The sequence below is a fragment of the Schistocerca serialis genome, chromosome 9 (assembly GCF_023864345.2).
Source record: "Schistocerca serialis cubense isolate TAMUIC-IGC-003099 chromosome 9, iqSchSeri2.2, whole genome shotgun sequence".
NCBI lineage: Eukaryota > Metazoa > Arthropoda > Insecta > Orthoptera > Acrididae > Schistocerca > Schistocerca serialis.
In genome coordinates this window covers 162,013,687-162,035,523 of record NC_064646.1, presented here as the reverse complement: position 1 = coordinate 162,035,523, position 21,837 = coordinate 162,013,687, and the positions used below count along the sequence as shown (strand labels likewise).

Here is a 21,837-nt window from a genome sequence, read left to right as displayed (position 1 = left end):
CTGAGTTATAGGTAGTTCCCACGAAGGGCTCACTTTTCAACAAATAAACGAACCATGAGGGGCGTTCAGTAAATTGTGCAACATTTATTTTTTGAAACCAGATTGATTTTATTCAGGATTCCAATACACAACATTATTCCCCACTCTTTTGGCTACAAAACCCTATCTTTCAACATAATCTATGTTCAATACGACGGCCTTGTTCCACCTTACTTTGGGGTGGGGGGAGGGGTGGGGCTTTATGCAAGACATTACGGCTTTTGTCGAACTCACAACACCATCACCTTACTGTTCTCAAATCGAGACAGTTTTCCCCATATGTGCCACTCTGCTAGTTGACGTCGGAACCAACGTCTTGCTGCATCAATAATCTCCCCGTCAACCATGTACTGCTTCCCGCATAGTGCATCCTTCATTGGACCAAACAGATGGAATTGGGAAAGTGCGAGATCCGAGCTATAGGGTGGATGAGGAAGAACAGTCCAGTGAAGTTTTGTGAGCCCCTCTCGGATGCACAGACTTGTACGAGGCCTTGCTTTGACTTGGAGAAGTTCGTTTGCAGTTTTTTGGTGACGAACACGCTGAAGTCGTTTCTTTAATTTCTGAGGCTGCGTGCGGCCGGCAAACGTATGGGAGATTGGACAGGTTTGCGCGACATTGTTGCCATGATGACAGTCGCATCGCCCAACGACTCACTGTGCTTTTGTTCACTGCCATGCCTCTGTAGACATTTTACAAGTGCCATTTTGATGGGTATGAATAGCGCCACAACCTGTCGGAACTTCATGAAATTACAGGGGCTGAAGGTGAATATTCCATGATACCCCATAATAAACTCCGCAGTTTTTCAACCGAAATTGGCCGAGGAAAGAAATGTATTGCATTACTTATTGAACGCCCCTCATAATTGACAGCACGACATAAGAGTAATAGATAATAATACTTATTATTATTATTACTATTATTATTATAGTGGCAGTAGTCAAAATGAAGCACTGAAGTCTTCCAATTTCTGCCAATTCAGAAGTAAGAGGTCCAGCAATCAGGTAGTTTACCAAGCACAGTGCACACCTTTTAACTTGGTTGTTGTTGATTTTAAATGGGGATGCATGCTGTGAGTGAAGCAAATGTCGCTAGGGAGAGCAGTGGTGCAGAGAGAACACGCGTTGCAACAGATGTCTACCTTCATTGTGGATAAGTAGCTGTCCTGTCCGAGAAGAATTTGTAATATAGTGGTTGGGGGAGAAAGATAGTGTGAATTATTCAGAGCTGGAGTAATTTCGTTTAGCTGCACCAGAATTTATATGCCTATAAACGCGTGCAGGTATGGAAGCACGCATGTTGAGGAATTTGTGGCAGTTATGGAACATTAATCCAATGTTTAAATTTTTGTGTACGACCTAATATTTACGTTGTCTCCCCAACGATGTACAATAGTGGCGGCGCGGCTGCAGCGGCTATTCTCTATTGGTTTTGACACTTTCTCCGAAAAGTTCCATTTAAAAATACAAGTCCTCGTCACATCTGGAGGTGAATGATGATGATGATGGTTTGTAGGGCGCCCAACATTGTGGTCACCAGCTCCCGTACAAGTTCCAATCTTTCCATTTCCAGTCTCGCCACTATCCGAATGATGATGAGATGATGAGGACAACACAAATACCCAGTCCCCGGGCGGAGAAAACTCCGACCCGCCAGGGAATCGAATCCGGGACCCCGTGATCCAGACGCAGCCGGGAGGTGGGGAATAGGACGTGGCTAGGTACGAGAATGAAAACTTGCTCCTTCCGCATATTATAACTTTTAATTAACACCACACACCGGGAGAGCGCAATTACATATATCTTTAACGCACAAGCTCAAAATATCGATAGACACCGAGATTGTTGATAAAACAAATGAGGTACATAAAACAAATGAGGTACATAACGTAATTGATACTTTACCTTTCTGTTAGCTTATTCAGATAATCATACCTCCCTACGCGAATAGGCCATTTAAAGAACCTACACAATAGGTTGCACTGGCGATGCACTGAAAACTTTTTCATCATAATTTTAAAAAAGGTTGTTAAAATAGGCAGTGTCCGTTGTCTCATTAGTTCATTAGTTCGTTGTTTCATAACACACCTACAAAAACTAAATATCAAACATCCTTCGCCGTTTTAAAAATAAAAGTGGTCAAACAAAATTCTTTTTCATTTATAAAGTTTACTTAGGCGATGATGATGGTGTCTGGAGAGGGGCTGTGGTACTAACTAATATGTGATAGCTGTCAGGGGTAACGGTCTCAGAAGGGTTGGGAACCACTGGCCTAAGCATACTGTCTTAGAGAAACACAGCGGCAAATGTGTGAATTTTTCTATTGTTTTGTGTAAGTTTTCAGTCTCATATCAGACAAATGGTATAGTTATTGGCTATTTATCCAAGTCATCATCAGACGATTTGTTTAAGAAGAAAGACGAAGAATATTAGGACTCTTCAGTTTCCTAGTGTTTTAATATCCAATTTTTTCTTTCTTTTTAAACAGATCATCTGATAGTGACTTGGAAATGATATTAAAACGATAATTATACCATTTGTGTGACATCCTTTTGCTTTCTTTTATTAACATGAAAACAAGACGAAACCGGTAAGTGTACAATTTGTGTGACCTGACACCGCAACATATAATAAAATATTTCGTTAATGGTGTATAGTCTTGCAAACAATACACATAATAACTTTTTGTTTAGTGGACCAATCTTTTATGGTGATGTTTCATTAGCAGCGCTCTGGTACCTATATTATGAGAGCAAATAAAGTCTTTCCCCCATTTTTTACTAGCCAAAGTAAGGTACATACAGGTAATGACAAATATACATCATATTCTACATGCCTTACACTATTTTTCCTCATAATCCCCACACTGGTTCATACATTTGTCCCACCACAGAATTCGTCTGGCTGACTATGGAACCACCGTCAGACACAGCTGTCTTGGCTTCATCGTTACTTGTGAACCGCTGTCCTGCCAGAAACTTCTTCAGCTGTCCGAAAATGTGTATATCATTAGAGGAAAGGTCTCGTATGCATGGTGGGTGCTCCAGAACTTCCCAATGGAATGCTCAGAGCTTTTCGGCAGTTCTAAATGCCACATGTGGTCTCGCATTGTCGTGGATCCATGAACTATGCCGTAAACTCTCCCGTACGATATGCAAAGCTCCCGGAAAATGGCTGTCATGTGCACAAACCAATCTGCTTTCACCATTGCATCCTCGCGGAAAATGTTGTCATCAGAGAGTGACGATGAGGCCTCCTCGACCGCTTATTGTCATGCAAGACATTACGGCTTTTGTCGAACTCACAACACCATCACCTTACAGTTGTCAAAGCGAGACACTTTTCCCCATGTGTTGGCTGCTCTTCCCTGTAGATCTCGATGGGCGTTCGTCCCTTGCTCCATAGAAAACGAGTCACACTTCGTTGCTCTCGCGACGTGCACATGTGAAGCACAACCATCATCTTTAACAACTGACAGCAACATCGTAAACATACAGAGCCGTGACAAACTGCTTAAAACATAGTGCAAATCGCCCAGACTACATTAATCTAGTGTTAGATGATGAGAACATTTAGCGATTTCTAACAAGTTTTGAACATAATTTCAAACCTTCTCTAAACTTTTTTGCTTACATGCGGGTAACGTCAAATATTTAGCGCATTAACCGCTTTTTCCTTTTCAAAGGACTTGGAAGAGCAGTTGAGTAAAATGGACAGTGTCATGAAAGGAGGATATGAGATGAACATCAACAAAACCAAAACGAGGATAATGGAATGTAGCCGAATTAAATCAGGTGATGTTGAGGGGATTAGATTAGAAAATTAGACACTTAAGTAGTAGTTGAATTTTGCTATTTGGAGAGCAAAATAACTGATGAGGGTCGAAGTAGAGAGGATATAAAATGTAGACTGGCAATGGCATGAAAAACGTTTGTGAAGGAGAGTATAGATTTAAATGTCAGGAAGTCTTTTCTGAAAGTATTTGTATGGAGTGTAGCCATGTAAGGAAGTGAATCACTGACGATAAACAGTTCGGACAAGAAGAGAATAGAAGGTTTTGAATAGAATTGGGGAGGAAAAAAATTTGTGTCACAACCTTACTAGACGAAGCGATCGTTTGGTAGAACACATTCTAAGTCATCAAGTATCACCAATTTGGTACTGAAGGAAGCGTGGGGAGCGTGGGGTGGGAGGTGAAAATCGTAGAGGGAGACCGAAAGATGAATACTGCAAGCAGATTCAGATGGATGTGGGTTGCAGTAGTTACTCAAAGATGTAGGGTAGAGTAGCATGGAGAGCTGCATCAAAACAGTCTTCGGACTGAGCACCATACCACAACAACTCACTTGCAGAGTACGAGTAATCAGATGTTTGAAGCTGTTATGTATAGGAGATTTAGATTCTTTTAAGAATGAGTTTTTTACTGGTGCTGAATAAATAATACTTCTTGGTTCTTCGTAATTTTAATATTTTAAAGTTATGGGTAAATTAAAATAAGCAAAACATTTACGAGAAAATATGATATACTTGCCGGCCGTTGTGGCCGAGCGGTTCTAGGCGCTTCAGTCTGGAACCGCGCGACAGCTACGGTAGCAGGTTCGACTCCTATCTCGGGCATGGATGTGTGTGATGTCCGTAGGTTAGTTAGGTTTAAGTAGTTCTAAGTTCTAGGGGACTGATGACCTCAGATGTTAAGTCCCATAGTGCTCAGAGCCATTTGAACCATATGATATACTTGATTAACCAATAATGTCACAAATCTTGTTACCACAACATGTATGACATATCAATCTATGGAAATTTTATTGTACCTACCGTTGACGCATGTAGATTTTATATACAATTAACACTTTGAATGTTAATTACTAATTAGTAGAATTAATACTTTGAATTTTACTTACCAATTAGTACACTGTTCACGGAAATGACGCCCTAATGCTGTATGCTGAATAAAGTAAATCACATACGCAATATGTCACTTCAGTGTATTTAATCAGTTTTTATCATTTCTTTTAAGTACATTTACTCCTTGGAGTTTAATCTGCCCTTAGCTAATTAATTTAACTATCGTTGTTGTCTTTGCACGCCAATTCAAATTAACGCATGTCACTCTTCTGATAGCACTAGACTGTAGTGTAGTTTCTCTTCTTTTAAATGGAACTTTATACATTTATGTGACACATATAGATCAAAAAGGTACAATAAAAATACTGTTTCGCATCACAGTACTTGAGTTTTGAATGCGAATTATTTTTAAGATACAATGTACAAAATGTGGTTTAAGGCTCGAATCGCTCACCTCACGGCCAGCTTTAAGATGATGTAGTTAGTTTAGCCATTTTTCCTGTAGCAGGAATTACGTTAGACTTTTCTTTGCGTAATGTGCATCTTCCCGTCCTAACTTACACCATATGACCATAGGTATCATAGTAACCGCCGATCTCCTTTTGTGGATACTTGAGTGCATCAAAAAATAGATGAATATTGTATGTCCTCCTGTTCAGGAGTGGGACTGGGTGTAAAGTTGCCTTTCTTCAACTTGTCGGAATTCCCTAACACTTCATATGAGATCTTTAGTCTGTGTCATTTACAGAAGCGCTGTAGCTTTGTAAGATGTGTGCTGAAGAGTTTGAGAGTGACCCTTGTAAATTTTATTCAATCATGACAGGTGTTTGAAGCCATCCTGGTCTATCAAGAACCTATTGTCACTAACTAAAGTAAAGAAAAACTGTCTACATGAGAGTGTTATAGATTGCTTCCTTGTCGAAATACACTGTCAGGAAAAAAGAAAAAAAAATCCCTGACGCATTACGAAGGAATTATCCGAATGCACGGAAATCGGTAGATGTGATGTACATGTACAGGCAAACAGATGATTACAATTTCAGAAAAAAAGGATTATTTATTCAGGAAAAAGAGCTTCACAAATTGACCAAATCAATAACGCGTTGGTCCACCTATGGCCCTTATGCAAGCAGTTATTCGGCTTATCATTGACTGATTGAGCTGATAGATGTCCTCCTGCGGGATATCGTGCCAAATTCTGTCCAATTGGTGCGTTAGACCGTCAATATCCCTATCTTATCGGGAGACCCTGCTCGTAATGCTCCAAAGGTTCTCAACTGAGGCGTCTCCAGACACGTCTTTGGCCTGGAATCATATTTACTGGAGTAGAACTACCTTCAAGGATGATTCCCACTTCGAACTGAGCCCCAGTGTCCAGTTAAGACGTGTTTTGAGACGCCCCGCACAGAGTTGTGATATCAGGATGACTGGCGCATGTCATACGGCTTGATAACCAGGGTAGATGATCCACGGTGCCATTTTTTTTTTTTCATAGCAAGACCGCATTGGTCGTCATCCGTGGAACCCTTGCAGCACGACCGTACGTCGGAGATATTCTACGCCCCGCCTTATTGCCCTTCATGGAAAGCCATCTAGACTTACCTTTCAGCAAGATAATGCCCGCCTGCACACGGCAAGAATTTCTGCCCCTTGTCTTCGTGTTTGCTAAACCCTACCTTGGCCAGCAAGGTCGCCGGATCTCTCCCCATCTGAGAAAATTTGGAGTATTATGGTCAGGACATTCCAGTCATCTCGCAATTTTGACGCTCTAACGCGCCAGTTGGACAGAATTTGGCGCGATATCCCCCAGGATAACATCCGACAACTTTATCAATCAATGCCAAGCCGAAGAACTGCTTAACTGCTTGCATTAGGGCTAGAGGTATACCAAAGCGTTATCGCTCAGTGAAGCTATTTCTCTTGAATAAATCATTTTTTTTTTTTTTTTTTTTTTTTTGAAGCTTCAGTCATTTGTTTGTCTATACATGCATATAACATATACCGATTTCCGGCTCATTCAGATAATTCCTTCGTGTTGGTTGTCTTAGAGTGTGTCTTAGATTAAAAGTTTTACGAAATTTGAAATACTTTCACATTCTTCTCTTTGTAGCCTAAGAAACTACTTACCGCTTTCACTTCGTCACATTTTTGTTTAAGCAGCATACGGTAATAGAAATCAAAATAATTAACAATGAAGGTGGAAAGTTATATTTGATATACTAGAAGAAGTTGGGGGAATCTTTATTACTTTTCATCCTTTATTTATAATAGGTATGCCAGTACAGTGACATAAGACTCAATTTCAAAATTTTTTGAACATGTAGTCACGATTCCATAGTTTCTCTGGCGATAACTATATTTATTATCAATCACAAATCTCTTCTGCAATTAAAGTATAAACTGAAATGTTGTTCTCACGAATTTTTTAGTCTATCTGTACTTAATAGCGAAGATGCGAGCAGGAAAGCTCTTCTTCACGGGTTCATCTGTAGCTTGTTTGGCGTCTGCTACTATTCTTCTACGACTACATTTAATAAAAAATTAATTAACAGTAAAACTGAATGTTGAGAACAGTGCTTTTACTTGATTTAAGAACTGCACGTTTACGATAATTCACATACTCTACGACAGTCTACTTACCTATAAAGACAGGTACTGATATTTCCCTTACTGCGTGCTTGTCTCAGATCGCAAAAGTACGTTGTGTTCAGCGATTTCAATGGCTGCATGAAAACCGCTGAAAATACAATGCAATGCAGAAATCTATTCTGGTGCAGAAAACAGTAGAATGATACTCTCCATTCGTGTTAACAGTATTGGTGCCGTACGATTTTGTTTTTTTATAACGCATTTTGGAATTCACCATTAATTTATTGCAGGTCATGTTTCGTTTCTCAAACAAGGAGTAAGGTTTTATTTTTTCTACTCGCTCCCCCAGTTGCCCTTAACGACTCCGAACGACAAAGAAATTTATAGTTGCTTTCATATTTTACGAGCTCTTCAGAGCAATCGATTGGCGTTAAGACACCAAAATCGAACGCCGGTTTCCCTACCAGCCTACCCATAATTAACTGTTTTCGGTAAACTGTTTTTCCACTTTGTAGTAGTGTCGGAATGCTAACATTCTTTAGTACTAATCAACCCTTATGTGTGGAAATTTCCGTTTTCGTGTTGTGGATAAACGACTGAACTACATTAGTGACTGGTAGTCACGCCTGAGTTACGTAAAGGGCACCTAACATACACTTTTTTGAAGGTGGGGGGCTGGGGGGGGGGGGGGGAGGAGCTAGGAATATAATTAAGTGTTCTGACTGGTTTGATGCGTCCCGCCACGAATTCCTCTCCCTTGCCAACCTCTTCATCTCTGAATAGCACGTGCATCCTACCTCCAAATTTATTGCAGATGTGCTCCAATCTCTGATTTCCTGTACAGTTTTTACCCTCTAGTGCCTTGAGTTTATTCCTTGATGCCTTAAAACATGTCCAAACATCCAAGCCCTTCTTCTTCTCAGTGTTTTCGGTATGTTCCTTTCTCCACCGATTCTATGGAGAATCTCCAATTTTCTTGTCTTATCAGTCCTGATTTTCAACATTTTTTTAGCACTATATTTTAGAGACCTCGATTCCCTTCCGTTCCTGCTTTGCGTATGTACGTGATTCATTGTCATATAATGATGTGTGCTCCAAATGTACATTCTCAAGAATTTCTTTCTCAAATTAAGGCCTATGCACGATACCAGTGGATTTCTCTTGTCCAGGAATTCCCTCTTGGCTGTGCTAGTCTGCTTTTTATGTCCTCCTTGCTTCATCCACCACGTATTATTTTACTTCGTAGGTAGTAGAATTCAACTACTTCGTAGTCACAAATTTTGATGTTAAGTTTCTCGCTATTCTCATTTCTGCTACTTCTCATTATTTTTCTTTTGCCGTTTTACTCTCGATCCATATTCTGTACTCAATAGACTATTCATTCCATTCAACACATTCAACAGATCCTGTAATTCTTCTTCACTTTCGCTGAGAATACCAATGTCATCAGCAAATCTTATCATTGATATCGTTTCACCCTGAATTTTGATCCCACTCTTTAACCTTTCTTTTATTTCCGTCATTGCTTCTTGTCGTGGAGAAGGAAACGCATGACAGTTATGTTATGTAGGATGCATGAAATCAGAAGGGGCCCTACTTCACAGCAGGCGGAGCCACTATTGTTGAAGACATCTTTACGTGTTCATTGTGCGATCAGAACTGAGAAATGCGACGTGATGCAATAGATAGGCATATTACAGACATTTCGCAACGCACAAACTGATTTTCACTGTGGTTCTAATTTCGCGACCAATTGCAGATGTAGCGTGTTATGATTACAAAAACAAACACTGCAGATGATTATTTGCATGCGTGTGATATTATGTGTAATGGAGGGAGCATAATATTTGATTACCTCAACACGACAACTAAGTGCAAGAGAGACAGAAAATCACACATGCAAACATCAAGCAAAATATTTATGGAAACAAATGCACTTTAAAATAAGAATAAACTCTCGAAACGCGTTGTACTAAGCATGAAAAATAAGTAACTGGTGAAGTTTTTCATTATTTACATCATGAATGACACAGGTGCAGACTTTCCAAAAACATCGATTATGATGAATGAAATTACTTCTGGTATCGAAGGTTTCTTTGGAGCTCCCTTCCTTGTACTTATGTTTGACTCTCCAACATCTGTGATTTCCCTTTTTAAAGATATACATTCCCTTTCAACTGAACTGCCTACTATCGCAGTATCCACATCCTTCGTGAACTTGAAGAGCATCTCGTCATTTCTCAGTGCTTCAGTATCCCACTTCCTTCCACTCTGATTCTCCCGTTTTCCTTTTCAAATTTTCTAGCTTTCCTACAGCGTTCTTAATCCACATGAGCAGCTCTCTCACCAGTTTGGAGTTGATGCTGTCGCATACCGTCTAGTAAAGTCATCAGAAGATAAAAACGAAGTTGCAAAATTATTCAGACAAGATATATGTATGGTACGAAAAGCGGCAGTTGACCCAAAACAATAAAAAAAGTGACGTCTTCCGCTTGAGGAACTTCAGTTCAATTTCAGTTACGTGGCAAATAAAACAAATTTAAAGGTTGTGGATCAACTAAATGCCTAGCGATTATAGTTCCAAACAACTTAAATTGGAACCCCACAAAGAAAATGTTGTGGGGAAGGCGAACTAAAGGCTGCGTTTTATTGACAGAATAGTTAGAAAGACGTAACAAATCTGTGAAGAGACTGTTTGCATTACTCTTCTCCATCCCCTTATGGAGTATTGCTGCAAGGTGTGGGATGCTTACCAGATAGGATTGATGAAGGACTTAAAAAAATTTCAAAGAGGGGCAGCTCGCTTTGGATAATCGCGAAACTGAGGAGAGAGTGTCACACACGTGATAAACGAGTTGCAGTGACAATCATTTAGAAAAAAGTTTTCCGTCACGTCAAGAACTTTTCACGAAATTTTCCTAACCGACTCTCGCTTTCGAATCAGAAATTATTTTCTTGGTGTCCACTTACACAGTGAGAAGTGATCATCGTAAAAGAAAAACGAAAGAGAGAGAGATAAATCAGAGCTCCTGAGGAACTATTTTGGTGTTAATTTTTCCCAATTGATGGTTGAAACTGTAATGATCGAGAAATAGTCCAAAAGGTTTTCTACAAACTGTCTGCCACATACTTACCTTGTAAGTGTGAGGTCAGAGTAATCATGTAGACTCATCTATGCTCCATACTATGTGCAGAGTTTTCCTCCATGAGTAGAACAGAATGACGTTAATCCATTAATGACAACTAAATTTAGTTAACTGTGGCCATTTTGGCTAATTAATTACCAACATTTAGCATTTAAGGATAGGTTATAACCCCAGAATTTGTGAAATTTGTGTAATTATTATAATTTTGAAAAGAAGAACTTCCCATTTTGTAAATGTGACGCAAGCACCGGGTCTGGAGACAACACGCATATGCCGTCGGCGTGTTCTGTTTCTCTGGGTGCAGTACTGGAGTGCAGTCACAATGGAAGTAAAGCGAGGTATTTGTTTCAACTGCAACATTTTGCCCAACTAACAACAAAGATTTTGAAAAACTTGAACCGACGCGGTATCTGACATTGACGAGAGGCAAAGTACCGAACATCATATAATCTTCTAAAACATGAATTTGAGATAGTGAGCAGAGACATTTTTTATTTGTGTGAATATACTTTATCTAGCGGATGCTAGGTAGTGTTATACAGTGCGCCATTTCACTCGGTACGATGGAAACGTTGTAATCTCCAGTTTCAGCTGCTGTCACGTGGCTTCATTATGACTACAAATTGCTAGAGAATTGTTTGAGGGTCACTGTAGAGTGAGAGACAGAGAGACGTGGATTTAACGCTGGCGATACATACTGCTAAGAGGGCTCTCAGGTTTTCTCGGCGTGATTCATTAGTGGTGTGCTTTCGGGTGTTCATCGAAGTTGTTGATTACATTTTCCCAAGAATATTGGGAAGAGCGACCTTGTCTTCTTCAGATCCTGTGTGGTGCACTGTTAGAGTAGGTGAGGACTGACAAGAAAACCTCTGCGAAATAACATCCTAAGTTCTATGGTTGCGTAGAATATCAGACGGTGCAGAATATACACTATGTGATCAAAAGTATCCGGACACCCCCAAAAACATACGTTTTTCATATTAGGTGCATTGTGCTGCCACCTACAGCCAGATACTCCATATCAGCGACATCAGTAGTCATTACACATCGTGAGAGAGCAGAATGGGGCGCTCAGGGAACTCATGGATTTCGAACGTGATCACGTGATTGGGTGTCACATGTGTCGAGATTTCCACACTCCTAAACATCCCTAGGTCCACTGTTTCCGATATGATAGTGAAGTGGAAACGTGAAAGGGCACGTACAGCACAAAAGCATACAGGCCGACCTCGTCTGTTGACTGACAGAGACCGCCGACAGTTGAAGAGGGTCGTAATGTGTAATGGGCAGACATCTATCCAGACCATCACACAGGAATTCCAAACTGCATCAGGATCCACTGCAAGTACTATGACAGTTAGGCGGGAGGTGAGAAAGCTTCGATTTCATGGTCGAGCGGATGCTCATAAGCCACACATAACGCCGGTAAATGCCAAACGATGACTAGCTTGGTGTAAGGAGCGTAAACATTGGCCGATTGAACAGTGGAAAAACGTTGTTTGGAGTGAGGAATCACGGTACACAATGTGGCGATTCGATGGCAGGGTGCAGGAATGGCGAATGCACGGTGAACATCATCTGCCAGCGTGTGTAGTACCAACAGTAACATTTGGAGGCGATGGTGTTATAGTGTGGTCGTGTTTTTCATGTAGGGGTTTTGCACCCCTTGTTGTTTTGCGTGGCACTATCACAGTACAGGCCTACGTTGATGTTTTAAGCACCGTCTTTCTTACCACTGTTGAAGAGCAAATTCGGGAATGGAGATTGCATCTCTCAACACGTTCGAGCACCTGTTCATACCGCACGGTCTGTGGCGGAGTGGTTGCACGACAGTAACATCCCTGTAATGGACTGACCTGCACAGAATCCTGACCTGAATCCCATCGAACACCTTTGGGATGTTTTGGAACGCTGACTTCATGTCATCCCTCACCGACCGACATCGATACCTCTCGTCAGTGCAGCACTCCATGAAGAATGGGCTGCCATTCCCCAAGAAACCTTCCAGCACCTGATTGAACGTATGCCTGTGAGAGTGGAAGCTGTCATCAAGGGTAAGGGTGGGCCATCACCATACTGAATTCCAGCATTACCGATGGAGGGTGCCACGAACTTGTAAGTCATTTTCAGCCAAGTGTCCGGATACTTTTGATCACATAGTGTAGTAGTCAATGGCAACTTCAGTCATGACACTTATCTAGATTCACTCTGCAGAATGCACACACAGCTGTTATCCACGTGAAGATCGAGTAATAGTGCCGCGTCTCCGTAGCGTTTTGGCTGTTTATACATTGTAAGACAAAGAGAAAAACGAAACGCCACGAAACGAATGATCCAAATGGGACGGAAATCTATAGTTGTGATGTACAGGCTCAGATAAACAAATAATTTCAATTTCAGAAAAACTAGATCATGTAGTTAAGAGAAAGAGCTTTACAAATCTATCAAGGCAATAACGCGTTGGCCCACGTCTGGTCCTTATGTAAGCAGCTATTCGGCCTGGAATTGACCGACAGAGTGGTTCGATGTCCTCCTGAGCGATATCGTGCTATATTATTTCCGACTGAGGCGTTAGATCATCAAAATCGCTAGATGGTTAGAGAGCCCTGCCCATAATGCTCAAAATGTTTTGAATTGGGGGAGATCCAGCGACCTTACTGGGCAAGGTAGGGTTTGCCAAGCATGAGAACAAACAGTAAAGACTGTCTCTGTGTGCAGGTGGACATTATATTGCTAAAATGCAGGCCTAGCAGGGCTTGCCGTGAAGAGCAATAAAACGGGGCGTAGAATATCGTCGACGTAGCACTGTGCTGTTAGGATGCCGCGGGTGGCAACCAAAGGGTTCCTGTTATGAAAGTAAGACTTTCACTCCTGGTTGTTGGGCTGTATGGCTGGCGACTGTCTGGTTGCTATCCCACCGCTGCCTAGGCGTTTCAGACACGCCTTTGGCCTGGAATCTCATTGATTGGAGTAGAATAGTCTTCAGTGATGAGTCTCACTACGAACTGGGACCCGATGACCAGCGAGACGCCCTGGACAGCGGTGGGACACGAACTTGAATGTCACCCGTCATACAACTCGACAGTGAGGAGTGCTATTTTATTTCATAACTCCTTTGGTTGTCACCTGCGGCACCCTTAGAGACAGCGGTACATCGACGATATTCTACGCCCCGTTTTGTAGCGTTTGGTGACGAGCCACCCTGGACTTACATTTCAACAAGATAATGTCCATCCGCATACAGTGAAAGTTGCCTTACCCTACTTTGCCAGCAAGGCCGCCGGATCTCCCCCCCCCCCACCCCCACCCCCCCCACCCCCCAACTAAAAAGGCTCGGAAAATTATGGGCGGGGCCCTCCAACCAACTCGGTATTTCGAAGACCTAACCACCAACTGGACATAATCTGGCACGATATTTCTCAGGAGGATATCCAGCCCTGTCAATCAGTGCCAAGCCGAAAAACTGCTCGCATAAGAGCCAGAGGTGGGCCAATGCGTTATTGACTTGCACAGTTTGTCAAGATCTTTCTCCTGAACAAATAATCCAATTTTTCTGAAATTGTTATCATTTGTTCGTCTGTACCTGTAGTTCACAACTACCGATCTGCGCCCCTTTCGTATTATTCGTTCGTGGTTCGTGGTGTGTCGATTTTCCGTAATGGCCCAAAAAGCATCACCCACTACAATGGGGCGATATAATGGCGCTGGTTCTGTACGGTAGCGAAATAACAGTGGACGACTCCGTGCATCGTATACACGGGCATATATCTCCCGCGAGTAACTATTGCGTGGGCCGCTCGAGTTCAAATGAACGGGGAGAGCGGCTGCAATTACGAGCATGCATCACGTGCCGGGGTGTGTCGTGCAGGTGACGCATAAGTCCCGCAGACGATAATAACGCGCTTATCGGCAGAGCTGCGACGGCCCGTCTGATTTATCCGAATAATATATTCGGGGGCAGACGCCACGATAAATCAGAGAGCGCACCGAGTGCGCTCTTTAATTAAGGAGTCAGTCTGGAGCGGCCGTCATGTCGTGCAGGCACGCACGTGCTGCGGTCGCTGGCTGTCCTGTCTCGGATCGGATCGTCCGCCTACCGTCGTTAGCACGAGGTCCGCCCCCCACCTTGCTGCCGAGGCAGTCACGTTTCATATGTACACGATATGTTTCCAGTGAACCTCGTAACATGCACGGTAAAGTGGTGAACACACGACGACAAGCGAGGTTTCTGTCTGCCACATTGGTGAGTTGGCGCACCTGTAGCTTCACCGAGCGGAACAGCTGCTCGAGATAACACTGGAAAGGTAGCCAGCTAGCCAGTTATGCTGCTGTGTCACGTGGCTAGCTTACGAGTTGTTAGTGCTGGCGCAAAGTGAATTCAGCCACTGTTAATACCCCAACGGATAGTTTCGGTCTTACGGAGTTCACAGGAGGTAGAGCTCAACTCCCGGCCTGTCTGCAGTCCACATTACAGTCGCGTGAGCGACTTGTAGCTCGTTTTCGAGCGTAATCGCCAACTTATCTATTAAACTTTCGCTCTAACAAGACTGACGTAAATCTCTGACCGCGGGTCTGGTAAAAAAGAAAAAAAAAGCTTGTTTCGTAAACAACTCACCTTACTGCTCAGCATAGTCTTATTGAGGGAAATACACTTCGTTCAGCGATTCTCCAGCTTTTTCATCCCATCGAAAAAATAGGTTCTGTCAAACTTTGCAAAATCTCCGATGACTGCTACTATCACTTCCTCACTTGAAAATTTCTTTCCCAGCAAGCCAAAGTTTCAAGTTAGGGACCAGCAAGAAGTCATTCGGGGCTAAGTCTGGTGAAGAGGGTGGCTGACGAATGAATTCGAAGCCCAGTTCATGAACTTTCGTCACTGTTATCACTGATGCGTGAGATGGTGCATTATCTTGATGAAAATGAACTTCTTTGCGTATCTGGCGACGTTTAATCGCAGTTCGCTACACTTTTTGCGCCGATTCGTGACTGATGATGAAACCTGGATCCATTACTACACACCAGTTCTGTACTGACGAATTCAGACGGCTGTCAACAATGACGTTGTGCCAGATGCAGTTTCGTCGACTGTCACCAGTCACGGCATCCGCCTAGCACACCACTTCTTTCTAGCTAAATCTTTGTGCAGAAATTATGCACTCGCTCAGTTGGGATGCCTACAGTCTCAGAAATGTCACGAGCTTTCATTCGGCGACTTGCTTTACCATATCACCGATTTTGTCAGTGGTTTCCTTTGTGGTGACCTCAATTGGACGGCCGGTGCGCTCTTCGTCTTCGGTGCTTGTCCGACTACGTTTAAAATCATTAATCCAAAGGAAAATGGTCTTCAATGATGGTGCCGAGACTGCGTAAACTTCATCTAGTTCTGTACTGACGAATTCAGACGGCTGTCAACAATGACTTGTGCATTGAACACTGTTGTAATTCTTTATACAACACTTGGAATAATCAAGCTTACCAACCTTTTGAATTGAATAGAATTGGAGAGAAGAGAAATTTGTGGCACAACTTGACCAGGAGAAGGGGCATATTCTGAGGCATCAAGGGATCACCAATTTAGTATTGGAGGGCAGCGTGGAGGGTAAAAATCGTAGAGGGAGACCAAGAGATCAATACACTAAACAAATTCAGAAGGATGTAGGTTGCAGTAGGTACTGGGAGACGAAGAAGCTTGCACAGGATAGAGTAGCATGGAGAGCTGCATCAAACCAGTCTCAGGACTGAAGACCACAACGACAACAACAACCAATCTTGAAGGTGCAACAAAAATGTTCCATTCTCTCATGGAAGTTTACCAGACTTATCAAACCACCCTCGTACATGCGCTATTGGCATCTCTTCAGCGACTTGAAAGCGACGATTTAAAAAAAAAAAAAAAAAAAAAAAAAACTGCTTCAGGACGCGACTGTACTAGCAGATTTCACTAAGACAATCACTGTACTCATTCACCGAACGACGAAAGCTGTGACTTTAAAACTGTATGGCCGATGGCGTTGTTGAACTCTGAGTTCAAATTGGTGACGCACGCTCTCAACGACAGACTGCAACTTTTTATATCGTGTGTCTGAAGCACTAAATGAACTGAAATTAAATTTTTGTCAACCGGTCTGAGTAAAAAGCCTAAAAGGTTTTGATCTTATTTAAAACCAGTAAGCGGTTTGAAATCACCTATTCAGTCACTCAGTGACCTCAGGATCCGAAACGGAAGATAACACAGTGACATTGAGGAGCGATCAGTAATGCACTTTCTAGCCCATTATGGAGACCTTATATACCAAGTCTGTCTAAAAAATATCCGACCTCTGATTTTCCGGCGCAAAATACAGACGATAGCACGGCGCTACTGTACACAGTAAAGGAAGAGACCTTTATGCGCATGCGTGAATTTTGTCCCCGCCTTCCAGCGTGTCAGTCGCTGCCTGTCGGCCACTGAGTGAGGTGCTACTCAACGTGTTCGTCGGATTACCGATTCTCTCAAGATGACTGAACGTGTTGAGCACAGATATTGCATCAAATTAGCTTGCTGATTCTCAGAACGAAACAATTCGTAAGATTCAGCAGGTGTTTGCAGGAGATGCGATGTGTGCAACACAGATGGAGAGTGGTTCAACCGGTTCAAAAATGGCCGCACTTCAGTAGAGAATGACCAGCGTTCTGACAGGCCCCAAACTGCTCGGAGTGGAGCTGTTTTTGAGGCCGTGCAAAATTTGGTGATGGCAGATCGTCGTGTGACTGTGCAGGAGATTGTCCAAGAGGTTGGAGTGAGTAAAGATTCTGCACATCCAATTTTGCGTGATGATTTGAACATGTGCCGAGTGGCTGCGAAATTCGTGCCCAAGTTGTTGTCGCCGGAACAAACAGACCCCCGTTTTCACGTTGCACGGGACCTTCTGGACACCACAAACACTGATCTTGGGTTTCTGCACACTGTGATAACTGGAGATGAATGGTGGATGTACGGGTACGGCCCAAAAACGAAAAGACAATCGTCGCAATGGAAGCCATCCGAGTCTCCAAGGGCGAAGAAAGTGTGGTAGGTGCGAAGCAAAATCAAGGTGTCGCTGACGGTCTTCTTAGATGTCCGTGGAAATGTGCATCACGAATACGCACCGGAAGGACAAACAGTGACAAGGGACTACTATCAAGGTGTTCTCCAGCGACGCCGTTACGCAGTTCGGCGCAAAAGACCAGACATGTGGACGGCGAAAATCTGGCAACTGCATCACGACAATGCCCCCGCACATTCATCTCACTTGATCCAAAATTTCTTGACCAAACGTGGAATTACAGCCGTTCGCCAACCTCCCTACTCTCCAGACACGGCTCCTTACGACTTCTGATTGTTACCAAAATTGAAGACGCTGTTTTGAGAGTAGAGAATAGGTAATGCGGAATACGGCGACGGAGTTGAACACCATTCCAAAAGGAGACTTCCAGAGGTGTTTCCGGCAGTGGAAGGATCGGTGGGCTAAGTGTGTGCAAGCACAAGGGGCCTACTTTGAAGGGGATTAGGGTCCGAACCCCGTCAGGTATTCGAAATTTTTTTTCTGGCCAAAGGTCGGATACTTTTTAGACAGGTTTCGTACATGACTAGGCAGGCGAACACAACTGCCGCATTTTTAGACCTAGAAAGAGCGTATGACCCTACGGGTTATGGTTACCTATTGCACTCAATGTCTGCTCTCGTTTTTCACGCCACCTTTACTGACCTCACTGCCTCATGTATCAGCGACACAGCCTTAAGGTTAAAAATAAATTAAAGGTTCACGAAAGCAACCTATTCTCAAAGAGGACATTGAGAGGGCTGCCCTCTATCTGCTAGTTTGTTCGAGATCGCCATAGAATTTTTGCAACAGCATCTCCATCACACAATATCGGTCATCAGTCTAGGTATATGGTCTCATAACATTCGTCCGAACCTACCCAGGAGAGGTTACCTTGATACTCCAAGATGACAGAGGCACACAGCTCGTCCAGCAGATTGTGGTTAACTACAGACAGTACAGTGGTGCATTCTGCGACACACACAAATCTGCCATTTTACCTGTAACGGTAGTACAGAACTCCCATGTAAACGAAGAGAGCTTTATCTCAGAAATAGAGAAGACGAAACCTAGCTGACAAACAAAAGCTCAACGAAGTCAAAATGAGCATATGGAGAGCACTAAGAAAAGCACTCAATGAACTGAAAGTAAAATTTTGTCAATCGATCTGAGTAAAAACCCTAAGAGGTTTTTATCTTATGTAAAATCAGTAAGCGGTTCGAAATCTTCTGTTCAGTCACTCGGTGACCATCAGGCTCCGAAATGGAAGATAACAGAGCGAAGGCCAAAGTATTGAACTCTTCTCTCTCTCTCCGTCCGAACAGGTCTCGGAAGGCCCAACGGCACCAACCGGCCGCCGTGTCGGCCTCAGTCGATAGGAGTCACTGGATGTGAATATGGGTGGGAGGGGGGAGGGCGGGGCATGCGGTTAGCACACCGCTCTCACGGCAGTGATCAGTTTTCGTGAGTGGAGCCGCTACCTCTTAAGCATGTAGTTCCTCAGTCGGCCTCGCAACGGTTGAGTCCACGCCGCTTACCAACAGCACTCGGCAGACCCGAGCGATCATCCATTAGAGTGCTAGCTAAGCCCAACAGCACTTCGGTGATCTGACGGAAACCTGTGTTGCCACTGCGGCAAGGCCGTTGGCAAAATACTAAAATCAGTCCTTCGAAATTGTTTCGCTGCGGAAGATCGTAACACATTCCCTGCTTTCAATCATCGTACGAACGTTGAAATTGCTGATATTGAGAAAACCAATTTCGGAGTAGAAAAACAACTACAATCGCTTGGTAGTGAAAAGACATCAAAATGCCTCAAATGACTCTGTGCACTATGGGACTTAACATCTGAGATCATCAGTTCCCTAGAACTTAGAACTACTTAAACCTAACTAACCTAAAGACATCACACACATCCATGCCCGAGGCAGGATTCGAACCAGCGACCGTAGCAGTCGCGCGGTTCCGAACTGAAGCGCCTAGAACCGCTCGGCCACCGGGGCCGGTGAAAAGACATCAGAACCAGATGAGATACCTATAAGATTCTACAGAGATTATACGAAAGAACTTGTTCCCCTTCTAGCAACAGTTTGTAATGTATCGCTGGAGCAACGAAGCGTACTAGCGACTGGAAAAAAAAAAAAAAAAGACGCTGGTCATGCCTGTTCTCAAGAAGGGCTGTAGGACAGAGTACACAATTACATGCATCTATATTTGACATTAATCTGTTGTAGAATTATGGAACATACTTTAGGTTCAAGAATTATGACCTTTTTGGAGAACGAAAATCTCCTCTATAAAAATGAACAAAGATTCGACAAAAAGAGATCTTGAGAAAATCAGCTTGCTCTTTTCCTCCATGAGATCTAAGCGCTGTAGACATCGGTACTCAGGTTGATACCGTGTTCCTTGACTTCAGGAAGGCATTTGACAGCGTCCCGCACTGCCGTTGAGTGAAAAAAATACGACCTTTTCGAGTATTGGACCAGATTTGCTACTGGATTCAAGACTTCCTTACAGACAGAACTCTTAACGGAACAAAATGACAGCTGTAGAGGTAATTTCGGGAGTAAGCCAAAGAAGTATGGTAGGACCGTTACTATTCGCAGTGTGTACGAATGACTATTAGAATGCATCGGAAGCTCTATAAGCCTGTTCGCAGATGATGCGGTCGTCTATAAGAAGGTAGCAACGCCGGAAGACAGTGACAATTTGCAGACTGATCTACGAGCAGAGGATTGATGAATGGTGCAGGGCGGTTAACCCTGAACGTAAATAAATGCAATATAATGTGCACACATAGGAAAAAATTCGCTACTGTACAACTACACTGTTGATGACAAATTGCTGGAAACAGTAACTACCACGAAACATATAATCCGGAGCGATATTAAGTGGAATGAGCACACAAGACAAACAGTGGGAAAAGCAGATGCCAGACTGAGATTCATAACAAGAATCTTGAGGAAATGTAATTCATCCACTAAAGAAATTGCTTACAGGGCACTTGCTCGACCTATTGTTGAGTATTGTTCATCAGTCTCTGTCGTTACCAGGTAGGACTGATACAAAGGATAAGAAGATATCAAACGAAGAGCGGCGTGTTTCGTCACAGCATCGTTTGGTCGGCGAAAAAGTGGCAGACGCTACAAGAGAAAGTTTGTGTATCACGAAGAGATTTGCTACTGTATTTCGAGGCAATACTTTCCGGAAAGCGTCGAACAACATTTTACTTCTGCGCACACACCTCTCACGAAATGACCACAACGACAAAATTAGAGAAAGTAGAGCTAATACAGAGGCTTACCGACAATCATTCTTCCCACGCGCCATTCGCGAATAGAACATGGAGGGAGGGGGGATTCGTTAGTGGTATCATCCAGCACACACCGTTACGTGGCTTGCGGGGTATGATTTAGATGTGAATGTAGGTCGGCATCTCCACCATCTACAACACCCTTTATTGCCAGGGTGAACATCCAGAAACCACTGGGAATGTTCTTTACTGCCTGCTTCAACAATATGAGAAGGATCAACTGGCGCGTTAAGATACAAAATATCAAGCCATCTTACGTAGGCAAAACATGAGGTACCTCGACCAACCCAAAAAGTCCTTTCATCAACCAATACATTCCTATGCGACTGCAGTATATAGCAGCAGCTCTGCCCATGCGTAACGTGATCGCACAGCAAGTCCTGTAGTCAACATCTTGGTAAGTCTGTCAAGAGAATATATTCAATGTATCTTTTAAAGTTGCCGCCATACCCAACAAACTAGGATAAATTAAGCTTAAAATTGCAGTAGTCCATTGCACGGTAGTCCTTCTCAAAAGGGCGTACAAAATCGCCAGTAAAACTAACGAAATTATAACCGAGGTACCGTCCGCGGCTCGTGGTCTTGCGGTAGCCTTCTTGCTTCTCGCGCACGGGTCCTGGGTTCGATTCCCGACGGGGTCAGGGATATTCTCTGCCTCGAGATAAGTGGGTGCTGTGTGTCTTTCATCATCATTTCAGCCTCATTTACTCGCAAGTCGCCGTAGTGGCGTTAAAGAACTTCTGGAGCGGCGGCGGAACAGCCCCACGAGGGGTCTCCCGGCCACCAATGCCATACGCTCATTATTATTATCATTACCAGGAAATCGATTCACCACTGTC

The 21,837-nt window shown here is 43.2% G+C and overlaps 1 protein-coding gene across 1 annotated transcript in view; it reads left to right on the top strand.

Moving 5' to 3' along the window:
• The window catches only part of LOC126419447 (probable tubulin polyglutamylase TTLL2), a 410,877-nt gene that overhangs the window by 259,095 nt on the left and 129,945 nt on the right, over positions 1-21,837 (top strand). The window lies entirely within an intron of this gene.